Below are 17,496 nucleotides of genomic sequence, written 5' to 3'. Positions count from 1 at the left end.
ACTTCACAAGAGTCAGGCCTCACTTCTCACTTTGGTGAGGTGCTAAGTTTGGAGGAACCTGGTGGAGAAGATGGCTGTCATTTAGCTGGGATACTAACAGGTAAACACACAGTTATATATATGTGAAATTATACACAAAAAATTAAACATAAGAAGGAATCAAATTTTAAAAGAGAAAAGTATTTAATTTTTTAAAGTATGTAGAATGGCATTCTCACAATAAAATTAATAGAATAAGTAGGGAAGCAATATAGAAAATGATTAATATACCTTTGTAAAAATAAAATATTCTCGCTTCTTTTTCTTCGGGAAAACACCAAATGGCGGAAGACGCCGGTGCAGCGGGAGGGCCCGGAGGACCGGGGGCCCAGGACTAGGAGGCCACGGCGGCTTCCGCGGAGGATTCGGCAGCGGTCTTAGGGGCCGTGGTCGTGGTCGGGGCCGTGGCCGTGGTCGAGGCCGTGGGGCTCGTGGAGGTAAAGCTGAAGACAAGGAGTGGATCCCCGTCACCAAGCTGGGCCGCCTGGTTAAGGACATGAAGATCAAGTACCTGGAGGAGATCTACCTGTTCTCCCTTCCCATTAAGGAATCCGAGATCATTGACTTTTTCCTGGGCGCATCCCTAAAGGATGAGGTTCTAAAGATCATGCCAGTGCAGAAGCAGACTCGGGCTGGCCAGCAGACCAGGTTCAAGGCTTTTGTCACTATTGGGGACTACAATGGTCATGTTGGTCTTGGTGTGAAGTGCTCCAAGGAAGTAGCCACTGCCATCCGAGGGGCCATCATCTTGGCCAAGCTGTCCATTGTCCCTGTGCGGAGAGGCTACTGGGGGAACAAGATTGGCAAGCCCCACACTGTCCCGTGCAAAGTGACAGGCCGCTGTGGCTCTGTGTTGGTGCGTCTCATCCCTGCCCCCAGGGGCACTGGCATCGTCTCTGCTCCTGTGCCTAAGAAGTTACTGATGATGGCCGGTATTGATGACTGCTACACGTCAGCCAGGGGATGCACTGCCACCCTGGGCAACTTTGCCAAGGCCACCTTTGATGCCGTCTCCAAGACCTACAGCTACCTGACCCCCGACCTCTGGAAAGAGACTGTGTTCACCAAATCTCCTTATCAGGAATTCACTGACCATCTTGTGAAAACCCACACCAGAGTGTCTGTTCAGAGAACCCAGGCTCCAGCTGTGGCCACCACATAAGGGTTTTTATACAAGAAAAATAAAGTGAATTAAATCTGTTAAAAAAAAATAACATAAAATATTCTCAAACACAAAAAAAGATCATAAATGAGAGTAAAGATAAAGTTCATAATTACTCAAATATTTATATCCAAAAATGGCAATGATAGATAGACATCATGGACACAGAGCTCTGTGAACCAAGGAGAGTCCATCACCCTGGTCTTTGTGTATAAAGAAGGAAAGCACATCATACTTGTCATCTTGTCTTTTTATTTTAATTAACTTTTTTTCCATTTATTTTACATACTGACTACCCTACCTCCTCTTCTGCTGTTCCCTTCCCAACCACTCACATTTACCCCTCTCCCCATTCACTCCTACCCTGTCTCTATTCAGAAAGGGACAGGCCTCCCATGGGCTTGAACAAAGCATGGCACATCAAGTGAGGCAGACTGAGCTCCTCTCGCTGCAAGGTAATCCAGCATGGGGAACAGGTTCCCAAAGGCCAGCTAAGTGCTAGGGACAGGTCCTGATCTCACTGCTAGGAGCCTTACAAACAGACCAAGCTACACAACTTTCACACACATGCAGAGGGTTGGTCCCATGCAGGCTCCATAACTGTTGGTCCAGAGTCTATGAGCTCAGGTCATCTGTTTCTGTGGGTTCTCCTGTCATGACCTTGACCCCCCTGGCTTGTACAATCTCTCCTCTCTGTGGTGGTATTGTGTTCCCCAAAATATTGTGCACCCTAATAAACTTATCTGCAGTCAGAGACAGAACAGCCATGAGATACAAAGGCTAGAAAATGGAGGCACTCACACCTTTAATCCTAGCATTCCAGAGGCAGAAATCCCTCTGGGTCTCTGTGAGTTCAAGGCTACATTAGAAACAGCCAGGCATGGTAATCCCAAGAAGTGAGCCTTTAATCCCAGGGAGTGATGGCAAAAACAAAGATATATAAGGCGTGAAGACCAGAAACTAGAAGCATTTGGCTGGTTAAGCTTTCAGGCTTTTGAGCAGCAGTTCAGCTGAGATTCATTCTGGATGAGGACTCAGAGGTATCCAGTCTGAGGAAACAGGACCAGCTGAGGAACTAGCGAGGTGAGGTTGGCTGTGCCTTGTTCTGCTTCTCTGACCTTCCAGCATTCACCCCAATAACTGGCCTCAGGTTTGTTTTTATTTAATAAGAACTTTTAAGATTCATGCTACACCTCTCTTTCTTCAGGAGGACTCCTGGAGCTCAGCCCAGTGCTTAGCTGTGGATCTCTACATTGATTTCCATCAGTTACTGGATAGAGTATCTCTGATAACAATTAGGGTAGTGATTACGATCTGATTACAGTAGATCAGGGTTCAGGCACCCTCTCCACTATTGCTATGAATCTTAGCTAGGATCATCCTTGTGGATTCCTGGGAGTTTCCCCGGCATCAGGTTTCTTCCTAACCCCGAAATGCGCCCCCCATCAAAACATCTCTTTCATTTCAACCTTGTCTTAGAACTAGAAAGGAGTGATGATTCATAATTGAAGACACGGAAATGCAGAATAAAACAAAAAATGATTAATCTAAGTACCAATAAAAGATGTATTAAATAACGATAGAAGTATTTTACCTCTGAAATTAGCAAAATTGAAGAAAACACCTGGTAATGCTTATCATTATGCATAATGCAATCATCAGTGAGGACATAATAGTTACACATTCATATATGGTTTGTTAGAGTTGAAATTTTTATGAACTTTGGCAGAACATGAGTAATGGTCATCAGTATCTTCATGAACATAGAGGCTCTTTGCTATGTTAGGCAATTCATGTGGACAAAGAAAGAGAAGAGATGCTCATTCCTGTGTTGTGACGACAAAACCAATAAATGAAATAATGCCAAAATAGCCCTACAACTAAAATTTCTAGGAGCATGGGAATAATTGAATAATTTGTTGAATTACTTTATAACCACTGAGAGTAATGATTTCAATGATGATATAAAATGCTTATAATACATGATTTTCAGGTAGACGGGCCCAGCGGCGGCAGCCGACAGGGATATTCAGACCCGGCGGCAGCCGGCAGAGACATTCAGGCCCAGCGGCAGCCCACAGAGGTAGACGGGCCCAGCGGCGGCCTGCTGAGGTAAACGGACCCGGCGGCAGCGGCCGACAGGGACATCCAGGCCCGGCAGAGACATTCAGGCCCAGCGGCAGTCCACAGAGGTAGACAGGCCCGGCGGCAGAGACAAGCAGACGCAGGTAGGCCTGCGGCGGCGGCCCGTGGAGGTAGACGGGCCCAGCAGCAGCCCGCTGAGGTAGACGGGCCCAGCGGCGGCAGCCAACAGGGACATTCAGGCCCGGCGGCAGCTGGCAGTGGCATTCAGGCCCAGCGGCGGCCCACAGAGGTAGACAGGCCCGGCGGCAGAGACAAGCAGACGCAGGTAGGCCTGCGGCGGCGGCCCGTGGAGGTAGACGGGCCCAGCAGCAGCCCACTGAGGTAGACGGGCCCAGCGGCGGCCTGCTGAGGTAAACGGACCCGGCGGCAGCGGCCGACAGGGACATCCAGGCCTGGCGGCAGCCGGCAGAAACATTCAGGCCCAGCGGCAGTCCACAGAGGTAGACAGGCCCGGCGGCAGAGACAAGCAGATGCAGGTAGGCCTGCGGCGGCGGCCCGTGGAGGTAGACGGGCCCAGCAGCAGCCCGCTGAGGTAGACGGGCCCAGCGGCGGCAGCCGACAGGGATATTCAGGCCCGGCGGCAGCTGGCAGAGACATTCAGGCCCAGCGGCGGCCCACAGAGGTAGACAGGCCCGGCGGCAGAGACAAGCAGATGCAGGTAGGCCTGCGGCGGGGGCCAGTGGAGGTTGACAGGCCCAGCGGCGGCAGCCGACAGGGATATTCAGACCCGGCGGCAGCCGGCAGAGACATTCAGGCCCAGCGGCAGCCCACAGAGGTAGACGGGCCCAGCGGCGGCCTGCTGAGGTAAACGGACCCGGCGGCAGCGGCCGACAGGGACATCCAGGCCCGGCGGCAGCCGGCAGAGACATTCAGGCCCAGCGGTGGCCCACAGAGGTAGACAGGCCCGGCGGCAGAGACAAGCAGACGCAGGTAGGCCTGCGGCGGTGGCCCGTGGAGGTAGACGGGCCCAGCAGCAGCCCGCTGAGGTAGACGGGACCAGCGGCGGCAGCCAACAGGGACATTCAGTCCCAGCGGCAGCGGCCGACAGGGACATTCAGGCCCGGCGGCAGCCGGCAGAGACATTCAGGCCCAGCGGCGGCCCACAGGGGTAGACAGGCCCAGCGGCAGAGACAAGCAGACACAGGTAGGCCTGTGGCGGCGGCCTGTGGAGGTAGACGGGCCCAGCAGCGGCCCGCTGAGGTAAACGGGCCCGGCGGCAGCGGCCGACAGGGACATTCAGTCCCGGCGGCAACAGCCGACAGGGACATTCAGTCCCGGCTGCAGCCTGCAGTGACATTCAGGCCCGGTGGCGGCCTCCAGAGGCAGACAGGCCCAGCGGCAGCTGACAGGGACATACAGGCCCGGTGGCGGACTGCAGAGGTAAACAGGCCCAGGGACGGAGACAAGCAGACGCAGCTTGGAACAGGGACGCCCCTAACCCCAACATCTGGGGAAGAAGCTATCTCGGTGGGTCAGAACCAGAACGAATCTGAACACTCCGTCTGAGAACAACCCAGGGCCCAGCTGCTGATCCTGTGAAACCCAACAATTTGGAGGTGTTGGTGAGACTACCCTGCTCAGCTGAAACCCATCTGGGAGAGGGTTCAGATGCCTACAGTTTAAAGTCTGAGGAATCAAGATCAGCTGAGGAGTTGACAAATGAACAAAACGTGACCTGGGAACACAGAAGAAGGCGCTACCCAGACACCAAACCAGATCACCAGAATCATAAGTATATAATTCACCAATCGAAATCATCTGTCCCTGAAGAAATAGCCCAATAGCACCAATTTAACCAAGAACCACTACTAAACCAAGACTAAAAATTAGAACAAGAGAGGCACTCTCAGACACAGACACCACCTGCACCTCACAGAGGAAGAGATGAGTAGATGCCAGTGCAAAAATACAGGCAACAACATAAAGACCTATATGGCAACATCAGAACCTAGTGATTCTACACCTGCAAGACCTAAACATACCATGACAGAAGAAACAGAAGACATCAACCCTAAAAATGACATTAAGAAGATGATAGAGGCCCTTAAAGAAGAAATAAAACATTCCCTCAATGAGGAAATAAAAACTTTCCTTAAAGAGGAATTGAAAAACTACCTTAAAGAGGAAATAAAAACTTTCCTTAAAGAGGAAATAAAAAACTCCCTTAAAGAGGAAATAAAAACTTCCCTTAAAGAGGAAATGAAAAACTCCATTAAAGAGGAAATAAAAAACTCCCTTAAAGAAATGGAAGAAAAAACGAACAAAAAATGGGAAGAAATCAAATCAAGCCAAGAAAAAGCAATTAAACAGATGAAAGAAACATTCCAAGATCTGAAAAATGAATTTGAGACAATAAAGAAAACACATGCTGAGGGAATGCTGGAAATAGAAATCCTGACAAAACGAACAGGAACTATAGAAACAAGCATAACCAACCGATTGCAAGAGATGGAACAGAGAATCTCTGACGCTGAAGACACAATAGAGAAAATAGATTCGTCAGTCAAAGAAAACAATAAAGACAAAAAAGTCCTAACACAAAACGTCCAGGAAATTTGGGACACCATGAAAAGACCAAACCTAAGAATAATAGGGATAGAAGAAGGAGAAGAATACCAACTCAAAGGCACAGAAAATATATTCAACAAAATCATAGAAGAAAACTTTCCTAACCTAAAGAAAGAAATACCTATGAAGATACAAGAAGCTTACAGAACACCGAATAGGCTGGATCCAAAAAAAAAGTCCCCTCGCCACATAATAATCAAAACACTAAACACACAGAATAAAGAAAAAATATTAAGAGCTGCAAAGGAAAAGGACCAAGTAACATATAAAGGCAAACCATCAGAATAACACCAGACTACTCAATAGAGACTATGAAAGCTAGAAGATCATGGACAAACCTCATGCAGACACTAAGAGACCACGGATGCCAACCCAGACTATTATACCCAGCAAAACTCTCAATCACCATAGGCTGAGTAAACAAAATATTCCAGGATAAAACCAGATTTAATCAATACCTGTCCACAAACCCAGCCCTACAGAAAGCACTAGAAGGGAAAATTCAACCCAAAGAAGCTAAACACATCCATGAAAAATCAAGCAATAGATAATCCTACACCAACATACACCACAGAAGGACAACACAACACAACCAAAAAAATAACAGGAATTAACAATCACTGGTCATTAATATCCATCAATATCAATGGTCTCAACTCACCTATAAAAAGACACAGGCTAACAGAATGGATAAGAAAACAGGACCCATCCATATGCTGCATACAAGAAACACACCTTAACTCCAAAGACAGACACTACCTCCGAGTAAAGGGCTGGGAAAAGGCTTTCCAAGCAAATGGACCTAAGAAACAAGCTGGTGTAGCTATCCTAATATCTAATAAAATAGACTTCAAACTAAAATCAATCAAAAGAGACCAGGATGGACATTACATATTCATCACGGGAAAAATCCACCAAGATGAAGTCTCGATTCTAAACATTTATGCTCCAAATACAAAAGCACCCACATTCATAAAAGAAACACTACTAAAGTTTAAAACGCACATCAAACCCCACACATTAGTAGTGGGAGATTTTAACACACCACTCTCACCAAAAGATAGATCTACCAGACTGAAACTTAACAAAGAAATAAAGGACCTAACAGATGTTATGACTCAAATGGACCTAATAGATATCTACAGAATATTCCATCCTAACACAAAAGAATATACCTTCTTCTCAGCACCCCATGGAACCTTCTCAAAAATTGACCACATGCTTGGACACAAAACAAATCTCAACAGATACAAAAAAATTGGAATAACCTCCTGTATCTTATCAGACCACCATGCCTTAAAGTTAGAACTCAACAACAACAAAAATTATAGAAAACCCACAAACTCATGGAAACTGAATAATACCCACCTGAAACATCAATGGGTCAAGGAAGAAATAAAGACAGAAATTAAAGAGTTCCTAGAATTCAATGAAAATGAAAGTACAACATACCCAAACTTATGGGACACTATGAAAGCAGTGCTAAGAGGAAAATTCATAGCTCTAAATGCACACATAAAGAAGATGGTGCAATCCCATACCAATGAATTAACAGCACAACTGAAAGCTCTAGAACAAAAAGAAACAAACTCACCCAGGAGAAATAGACGCCAGGAAATAATCAAATTGAGGGCTGAAATCAACGAAATAGAAAACAAGAGAACAATACAAAAAATCAATGAAACAAAGAGTTGGTTCTTTGAAAAAATCAACAAGATAGACAAACCACTAGCCACATTAACCAAAAGGCAAAGAGAGAGCACCCAAATTCACAAAATCAGAAATGAAAAGGGAGACATAACAACAGACAATGAGGAAATCCAGAGAATCATCAGATCATACTTCAAAAACCTGTACTCCACAAAAATGGAAAACCAGGAAGAAATGGACAATTTTCTGGATAAATACCAAATACCAAAATTAAATCAAGACCAGATAAACCATTTAAATAGACCAATAACCCTAAAGAAATAGAAACAGTCATCAAAAGTCTCCCAACTAAAAAAAGCCCAGGACCAGATGGTTTCAGTGCAGAATTCTACCAGACTTTCAAAGTAGAACTAATACCAATCCTCCTCAAAGTGTTCCACACAATAGAAACAGAAGGAACACTACCAAACTCTTTTTATGAGGCTACAATAACCCTGATACCCAAACCACACAAAGATGCAACAAAGAAAGAGAACTACAGACCAATCTCCCTCATGAACATTGATGCAAAAATACTCAACAAAATATTGGCAAACCGAATCCAAGAATACATCAAAACAATCATCCATCACGACCAAGTAGGATTCATCCCAGGGATGCAAGGATGGTTCAACATACGGAAATCAGTCAATGTAATACACCATATAAACAAACTGAAAGAAAAAAACCACATGATCATCTCCCTAGATGCTGAAAAAGCCTTTGACAAAATCCAACACCCCTTCATGATAAAGGTCTTAGAAAGAATAGGAATACAAGGAACATTTCTAAACACAATAAAAGCAATTTATAGCAAGCCAACAGCAAACATCAAATTAAATGGAGAGAAACTCAAAGCGATACCACTAAATTCAGGAACAAGACAAGGCTGTCCACTCTCCCCATATTTATTCAATATAGTACTAGAAGTTCTAGCTAGAGCAATAAGACAAGAAAAGGAGATCAAAGGGATACAAATTGGCAAGGAAGAAGTCAAACTTTCACTATTTGCAGATGATATGATAGTATACATAAGTGACCCCAAAAACTCTACCAGGGAACTTCTACAGCTGATAAACTCCTTCAGTAAAGTGGCAGGATACAAGATCAACTCAAAAAAATCAGTAGCCCTCCTATACACAAATGATAAAAGGGCTGAGAAAGAAGTCAGAGAAACATCACCCTTTACAATAGCCACAAATAATATAAAATACCTAGGGATAACACTAACTAAACAAGTGAAAGACCTTTTTGATAAGAACTTTAAATCTCTAAAGAAAGAAATTGAAGAAGATATCAGAAAATGGAAGGATCTCCCATGCTCATGGGTAGGTAGGATTAACATAGTAAAAATGGCAATCTTACCAAAAGCAATCTACAGATTCAATGCAATCCCCATCAAAATCCCAACACAATTCTTCACAGACTTGGAAAGAAAAATACTCAACTTTATATGGAAAAACAAAAGACCCAGGATAGCTAAAAGAATCCTATATGATAAAGCAACCCTTGGAGGCATCACCATCCCGGACCTCAAACTCTACTATAGAGCTATAGTAATAAAAACAGCTTGGTACTGGTATAAAAACAGACATACGGACCAATGGAATCGAATTGAAGACCCTGACATTAATCCATGCACATATGAACACCTGGTTTTTGACAAAGGAGCCAAAACCATACAATGGAACAAAGAAAGTATCTTCAACAAATGGTGCTGGCATAACTGGATGTCAATATGTAAAAGATTACAAATAGATCCATATCTGTCACCATGCACAAAACTCAAGTCCAAGTGGATCAAAGACCTAAACATAAATCCAGTTACACTAAACTTAATAGAAAGGAAAATAGGAAGCACTCTTGAACGCATTGGCACTGGAGACCATTTCCTAAATAAAACACCGACAGCACAGACCCTGAGCACAACCATTAATAAATGGGACCTCTCAAAACTGAGAAGCTTTTGCAGGGCAAAAGACACAGTCAATAAGACAAAAAGACAGCCAACAGATTGGGAAAAGATCTTCACAAACCCACATCTGACAGAGGATTGATCTCCACAATATATAAAGAACTCAAGAAACTAGACATCAAAGCACTGAACAGTCCAATTAAAAAATGGGCTAAAGAGCTAAACAGAGAATTCACAAAACAAGAACTACAAATGGCTGAAAGACATTTAAAGAAATGCTCAACATCCTTAATCATCAGAGAAATGCAAATCAAAACGACTCTGAGATACCACCTTACACCTGTTAGAATGGCTAAGATCAAAAACACCAATGACAACCAATGTTGGAGAGGATGTGGAGCAAAGGGAACACTCCTCCACTGTTGGTGGGAATGTAAACTTGTACAACCACTGTGGAAATCAGTATGGCGGTTTCTCAGAAAATTAGGAATCGAACTACCTCAGGACCCAGCCATACCACTCTTGGGCATATACCCAAAGAATGCTGATACATACCATAAAGATACATGCTCATCTATGTTCATAGCAGCACTATTTGTAATAGCCAGAACCTGGAAACAGCCTAGATGCCCATCAACGGAAGAATGGATGAAAAAAATGTGGTACATATACACAATGGAGTACTACTCAGCAGAGAAAAACAATGAAAGCATGAAATTTGCACGCAAATGGATGGAACTAGAAAAAATCATCCTGAGTGAGGTAACCCAAACCCAGAAAGACAGTTATGGTATGTACTCACTCATTGGTGGATTCTAGATATAAAATGAACAATCAGACCACAACCCATAGAACCATAAAGGCTATATATATATATAGCATGGAGGTCCCTAGGACGACTGTGGCATATAATAAATTTCAGTTTTACTCAATTATTGAAAAAAAAATAGCCAAATGAATGGAAACACATGAACTATGAACCAAAGGCTGAGGGGCCCCCAGCTGGATCAGGCCCTCTGAATAGGTTAGACAGTTGATTGGCTTGATCAGTTTGGGAGGCAACTAGGCAGTGGGACCATGTCCTGTGCTCATTGCATGAGTTGGCTGTTTGAAACCTGGAGCTTATGCAGGGACACTTGGCTCAGTCTGGGAGGAGGGGACTGGACCTCCCTGGACTGAGTCTACCAGGTTGATCGCAGTCCTCGGGGGAGGACTTGTCCTGGAGGAGGTGGGAATGGAGGGTGGGCTGGGGGTAAGGGGAGGGCGTGGGAGGGGGGAGAATAGGGGAACCCATGGCTGATATGTAGAACTGAATGGTATTGTAAAATAAAAAATATATATCACAAAAAAAAAAATACATGATTTTCAGATGGAATGAATGGGGAGGGGAAGGAATACATAGTTCAGACCATGTATGTGTGTGTGTTCCTAAATAAATTCTTGTCAAATTCCTGGATTTAATGTAATTTTGGTAATGGCAATTGGATTTTATTAAAACAATTCAACACTTCACCAGGAATATATATTTACAACTCATTATATACATATATAAGTATATATTATCTATATAAAAATCTATATATTATATATACATATAAATTAAAAACACTTCTAAACCATGTAAAGCTGTAGTAACCCAAAGAGTGTCACTAAGTACAAAGAAGACAGCATGTATCTGACAGATATCTATCTCTCCATCTGCCCATCTTCTATCTATTCATCTATCAATCCACCTATTACCATGCATGTTTCTCCCCACAAGCCCAGAGGCAATAGTGAAGAAATGTTTTAAAGCCAAAGACTATCATGGTCTCTGTTGTTGTTGTTGTTGTATATGTATAGGTGTATGTGTGAGAAAGAGAGAGACCTATGTGCATGGCATATGCTGTAATATACATGATACTGATAAACCATCATGTGCTGTTGAAGCTTGCTGAAGGAAAACCCTGGAATTGAGGAGGCCCTCCGTTACCTTAGACTTTATCATGTTTATGTCAAGTGTCCTCCATCAGGCTCTCCTCACCCCAGCTCTGTGATGGAATGGGGGTTGGGGGGACAGTAAGCAACTAAAGATATTTAAAAGCACTGCACCCTTGAGATCCATGAGAACAGATTTTAGTATTATTTATCCATGGTATAAAAACGCCTGCAGAGGGAAAGGGAAGCCAGCCACTCCCTGATGGAGAGACTCTCAATGGGAAATCCATCACGTGGCTTCTTTCCCAGTTGATCTGCTGAATGTTGTTAGTATGATTTGACAGAGTTACCTTTGCCCCCGTCCCGTCTCTCTCCCTCTCTCCCCCTCTAGTCTCTGCTGGATGACATAACACCTGTTTTGATAATGTTTACTGTCTCTCCACTGCTTCTGTCTACCAGCTACTTTCTATTTATTCTTTTGCTTTTACCCAGATGTGGTGGTTTACCCCTAGCTCCTATATTTCAAATTCATCATTTTTGATCCTCCACAGTGACAGTCTCTTATATATTAAAAGACCTCTAGAAAACATAGTCTTGTGGCTATCTTTACTAGCCTGTGCCTTTGTTTCACAATTTCTTGTATACCATCTCCTATATGGTTGATGTAAACACTTTAGTTCCAGACAAACATGTATTTCCTCCAGCAGTCGAATCATGATGCATCAGCTGATGTAAGCACCTGCTGTGTTCCAGTGTGACTGAAGTTTGTTGATATCATGTCTACAATTTTATAAATAAACACAAAATACTATTTTCATAAGGTCCTAATTACCCCATTTCACCAAATTACTTGAGATAAAAATGAATAATGTACATTAGTATCTTCACAAACTCAGATGCTCTTTGATCAAGTGAGGCCAACACACATGGACCGGGAACTGCACACCTGCACTAAGTATTCCCAAAATAAATTCCATTTGTGTTTTCACTATAGAGACTTAATAAATCATTCTAAAATAGTATCATTTACAGTTTTAATTAGTAAATTGTCTCAAAATTTTAATGTTTATGAGTATGTATGATAATGAACTTATTCCTAATTTTTACTCTTTCCTCCATAAAATCCCAATGACTCAACATCACTAAAAAGGTTATCAAGACTTGAATTATGAATGCAAGAAAACTAGCTTCTAGTTCTGTTACTGCTGCGGGCTCTCTGCTCATTCACCATTCTAAATCTGCACAATCAATTTTGTTATTTCCAGCTCTTGGCTTTCCTTACTCCCAAATGCTTAACAAATTTGATTGCCACACTACCACTTTTACTGTGTGGCTTACTGTCTCCATGGAAGGCAAACATTCACTTCATTGTATTTTGTTCTGTTTGGTTTTTCACAACACTGAGAATGGAAACCACAGCCTTGCAAGCTCTCCACTGCTGACCCATATCTCCAATTCCTCCACTCAGAATATTCAATAGTTTGATTCTCTTCTCTCCTTCTCCATGCTCCATTCCCTCTTTTGCCTTATCCTGCTCAGCTATGATCCCTCTGTCTTCTTAACTGCTACTTACACATTCCACATTTTGGGAAATAAATTCAGATTTTTGGAAATATTGTATTGTTCCACTCTTTTTCTTAGAATTCAATTATTTAAGGTATCATAAAACACATCTAAAATCTATAAAACAAATACCATTAAAACAAAGATAAAAAGGAGGAGGGAGGCTGGAAGGATGGCTCAGTGGTTAAGAGCAGTGGTTGCTTTTCCAGGGGATCTAGGTTCAATTCCTATCTCAACTGTCTGTAACTATAGCTCTGGGAGAACTCAACGCCCTCTTTTGGCCTCAGTGGGCATTGCATGCATGTGGTACACAGACATATACCCAGGCAAAATACCCTAAAACATGCAATGATAATGAAACAAACTCTTTTTTTAAAGAGGAGGAGACTCATTAAGATGAGTGAGGAACTGACTGACAGATGGTATGCCAAACAAGGCAACCTTGGAGAAAGAATATTGATGTGACTGAACAAAGATGTGATCTGAGTTGGATAGCATTCACTAGTTAGTGAGAGAGAGAATACACATGCTTCAGTTATTTAAAATGAGGTTGATCCCAAAGCCACTGCTTTCTAGAGCAGTTTAATATGTTTTTACTTTGGCGGCAAATGTCTCCATAAAAAGTCTAGGCTTCTTAATTCGGTTAGAGTCATATATACAGCCTTGAACTTGGACTATTTCAGTACTTGTTCCAAACGCTGCTCAAATACACCTCAGACAAAGGAATGCAGACAGGATCACTCTTCTAGATTCCCAGGCATTTCCACTGCGCTGGGTTTCTACGGCTTTGTGGGCTCCTGATAGTGGGAGTAGATATGTCTCTGACTCTTTGGCCTGTGCTTGGGACTCTTTCCCTCGTGCTGGGCTGCCATGTCCAGCCTTGATAGGAGGGGTTGTGCCAGTCTTATTGTATTTGTTATGCCATGTTTGGTTGATATCCCTGGGAGGCCTGCTCTTTTTCTTTTTCTTTTTTTCCTTAAGGGAAATAGAGGAGCGGATCAAGGGGAGTTTTGGGGTGGGGAGACAGGGAGGAGTGGAGGTGGGATCCAATGCATGTAAAGAATAAAAATTAAAATAAAATAAAAAAGAAATACAGTCAAGAACACGGAAGTTTCTAGCTCTAAATCTTCAAGTTTAACATTTTGATTTACAAGGATTATAGCTGAAATGAGATTTGGGATCCAAATTGTCCTGGTTAATTCCATTGTTCTAGCACCATACCCACTGAAGAGATATTTAAATCTAACAAGTTCTCTTCCTATCTCCTGCAGAAACAAGCCCCTGTGAAGGAGACCTGAGGATCTAATCAACTGCATTCATGCCTCTTCCCTCCAACCACCCTGGAGAATTAGCAGCTGCGCTGGCAGCTTCTCTTCCTCTGAGAAGACCCTGCTTCAGCTTCTTCTTAGCTGCTGATCTTGAATTCTGGAGACATTCAGACTAGAAGACTCCACAAATGACAGGACTTGCTGGATACCTACAGGACATTGGAGAGATTCAAGCTGGGCAGTGGTGGCATACGCCTTTGATCCCAGAACTCACGAGACAGATGCAGGCGGATCTCTGTGAGTTCAAAGCCAGCATGGTCTATAGAGCAAGTTCCAGAACAGCCAAAGCTGTTACACAGAGAAACCCTGTGTTGAAAAAACAAGAACTAAATACATAATAATAAAATAAAATTTTAAAAATAGGGAGATTCAGAGAGATAACCACAAGTTATAAACATGAAACACAAGTCCCTCATTCAGAATTGAATACAAATTTCTCACATTCTCAAGTTAACACTAATAGGACTTTTATATTTTTGTTTATATAAGCATCTTCTAAAGTAATATGACATGAAAAATATTCATATAATCCCCTGCCCTCTCGTACATGAAGAAACACTGTGTATTTTTTGTGCTTAATCTTAGGTATTGAAAAATCCAGTAGAAACCTCAGAAGTGATCTGGACTTGTTTATGTTTGACTGATTAATTGAGCAGGAGGAAACAGGATTAGTCAATGTGTAGCTTCACACCTCATCAGCAATGCCAATTTTCCTTTAGGCAAAGCTCGAACATTCCAAAGGCAGGGTTGTCACCCGGACATTAAACAAGCTCTCTGTGATTTATCTCAGAATGAAATTCTATTTTGCAGGTAAAGACAGTGCATCACAATTTATATATGTAAAAATATCCAAGGAGACTGTAGTCACCACATGCTTTGGCTTAGGGTGGCTGACCCTTTGGCTTCTCTGGGCTATTTTGGATGGAGAAGAATTATCTTGGGCAACTTGTCCAAAGCATATTTTCCCAAGGGTTATTACTTATTCTTAGTTGATCAGAAACCAAGGAGTTTTCTACCACTGTTAACCACCTACCTACTATGAGGGAGAAAGTGTCACCCTTTGGCTGCACCTGGTGGGATTCATGTGTACCATGCAGGGAACCCAGAGACTATACAGCAGATTGTAGCTGAGAAGGCAGAAATGTGTTTAGGCTGCAGGAACAGATGAAGTCTTCTGGGACCATCTGTTTCTTATTGAGACAGCAATTACTGGATAGCTGAGAAGGGAGCCAGGGAAGACGCCCCAACTCACTGCTGCTTGAGTATTTCAGCTGAGTGGTATATTCGTGTGCACCTGGGAATGGAGAGTTCTTATGTATCAAAATTGAAGTTTTCCTTGATTGTTGAGAAGACACTGAGAAATTTCTTGTCGGCACAACACACCATTGGAAACTGTACAAACTAAAGACAGTCTCTAATATGCGGATAGTAACTCATCCCAAGCCTTTGCTGGGTTCAGTTTCTCTGTGGAGCCTCCTGGTAGTAAATAAGTATTGTGGTCAGTTTAGAATCATACCATTCATGGTTGCAAGGAAGAAAATAGTAGTGTCACATTGGGAAAGTGGCATATGTTTTCCTGGTAATTACATCTTCAGTGTTTACTATTCAAAAAATGCAGGTGTGAGTTTTTGAACAGTGGCCAAGGACAGTGTGCCTGGCTGGCAGCAGCTTCCAAGTGAGTCATGTTTCACTGTCTGTCGGTTTTTATAACTGTTTTCACTACTAATTTGGATCTGTGATGCAGCGTGCAATTAGCTCTATTGTGGAAGCAGCTGCCTTCAGTTTTACAATGGTACTTTCCCCTTTGGCTGTCCCAGGGCTTGTGGTTCTGCTGGTGTGACGATGGGAGTTGTAAAGTGGTACCTAGATGAGCCACCGTGGGTCAGGACCAACCGAGCACACAGGACTCTTGCTTACTCACCACTGCTCTACAGAGAACTCTCCCAGCGCAGCTGAGAGCGGTGAAGAAAGACAGAGCCTATGGAGGCTGGTGACCAGCCACTGTGCCCTCGCCATCCCGGTGGTTATAAAGAAGTGACACGTTAGGGAAAAGCGGAGGTGGGGGGGTCTATTATGCAGATTTAGAAACTTTCAGGCACTCAATTATGACTGTTGTGAGAACCACGACAAAACTTGAGTACCCCAGATACCGATAAACGAACGGGAAAGAATGGGTCTCACTATCTGCAGCTAGCCAGGGTGTGGACACATGCTTTGGCTGCTGCTGTTTCCAAAGCATCCTTCCTTGCAGCAGTTTCCAAGTCCTCCAGTTGTCTCTTCTTCCCTTCTGAAACCAAGCATTCTGCTGCAGACCTCTAACTACGGCTATGCTGAGTCTGTCTGCCCTAAGGAGGGCTGATGTTTGAGCTTTCCCTTCAAGTATAACTCCTTGTGCCTGTAAAAACTTTACACTTAAGTGTGATCTACAGACCAAGGTATTAGCATCACTCTAGGAGCCCATAGAGGTTTCCCAGTGAGATCTGAGCTTGCTTTACCCAGTAGGGCTGCATAAGAGGATGATTGGACTATGGGCCTGGGTACCAGGTGTTTGGAAGTCTCTACACTTGGTTGGATCTAGCAAAGGGGAGGTCTTTTGCCTCACCCTGTGGCATTGTTATAAAAAGTCCTTTTGAATAAAATTCTGGGCCATTGGGTATTGACTCAGGTCCTCCCGAAGCTGTCCTGTGCGTCTGTCTTTCCTCTCATTGGCTAGGCCTATCATTCTACCTAATATTTCTTAATCCTCTCTCCTCCTCAAAGGAACCCTGTAAAAGGTGGGGGCTGGTCTCTCACACATCACCCAGACCCATTGAATCAAATTTTGTATTTTAATAAGACCCCCAGGCAGTTCCTATGCATGCTAAGTATAAGAAAATCTGTATTAGAACACTTCTATTTGTTCCCTCAAAGCAAGAGCTGGCTATGCCACAGAGCCTGTCTGCTGCTTGAGTCCTGCCTGGAGTGCATTCACATCTGTTGAATGGGTAGAGAGCTTGAGGCTGTCAGCTGACATTTTGACTCTTTGGGCACTTCTGTGATCCAACCAAGGCTTTATAGTAGTGGAACTTACTGAGGCAGATTTCTTCAGCTTACTCATGGGATGGTAAATGGAACCCCTGACTCCTAAAAGAGTTCTTAAGCTCTGCCTTCTGATTGGTATGAACAGGGAC

At 43.3% G+C, this 17,496-nt stretch overlaps 1 pseudogene; it reads left to right on the top strand.

Moving 5' to 3' along the window:
• Positions 1-320: 320 nt before the first annotated feature.
• Positions 321-1,201, top strand: LOC114693496 (annotated as a pseudogene).
• Positions 1,202-17,496: the final 16,295 nt, after the last annotated feature.

The sequence above is a fragment of the Peromyscus leucopus genome, chromosome 3 (assembly GCF_004664715.2).
Source record: "Peromyscus leucopus breed LL Stock chromosome 3, UCI_PerLeu_2.1, whole genome shotgun sequence".
Classification (NCBI taxonomy): domain Eukaryota; kingdom Metazoa; phylum Chordata; class Mammalia; order Rodentia; family Cricetidae; genus Peromyscus; species Peromyscus leucopus.
This window is presented reverse-complemented; position numbering and strand designations above follow the sequence as displayed.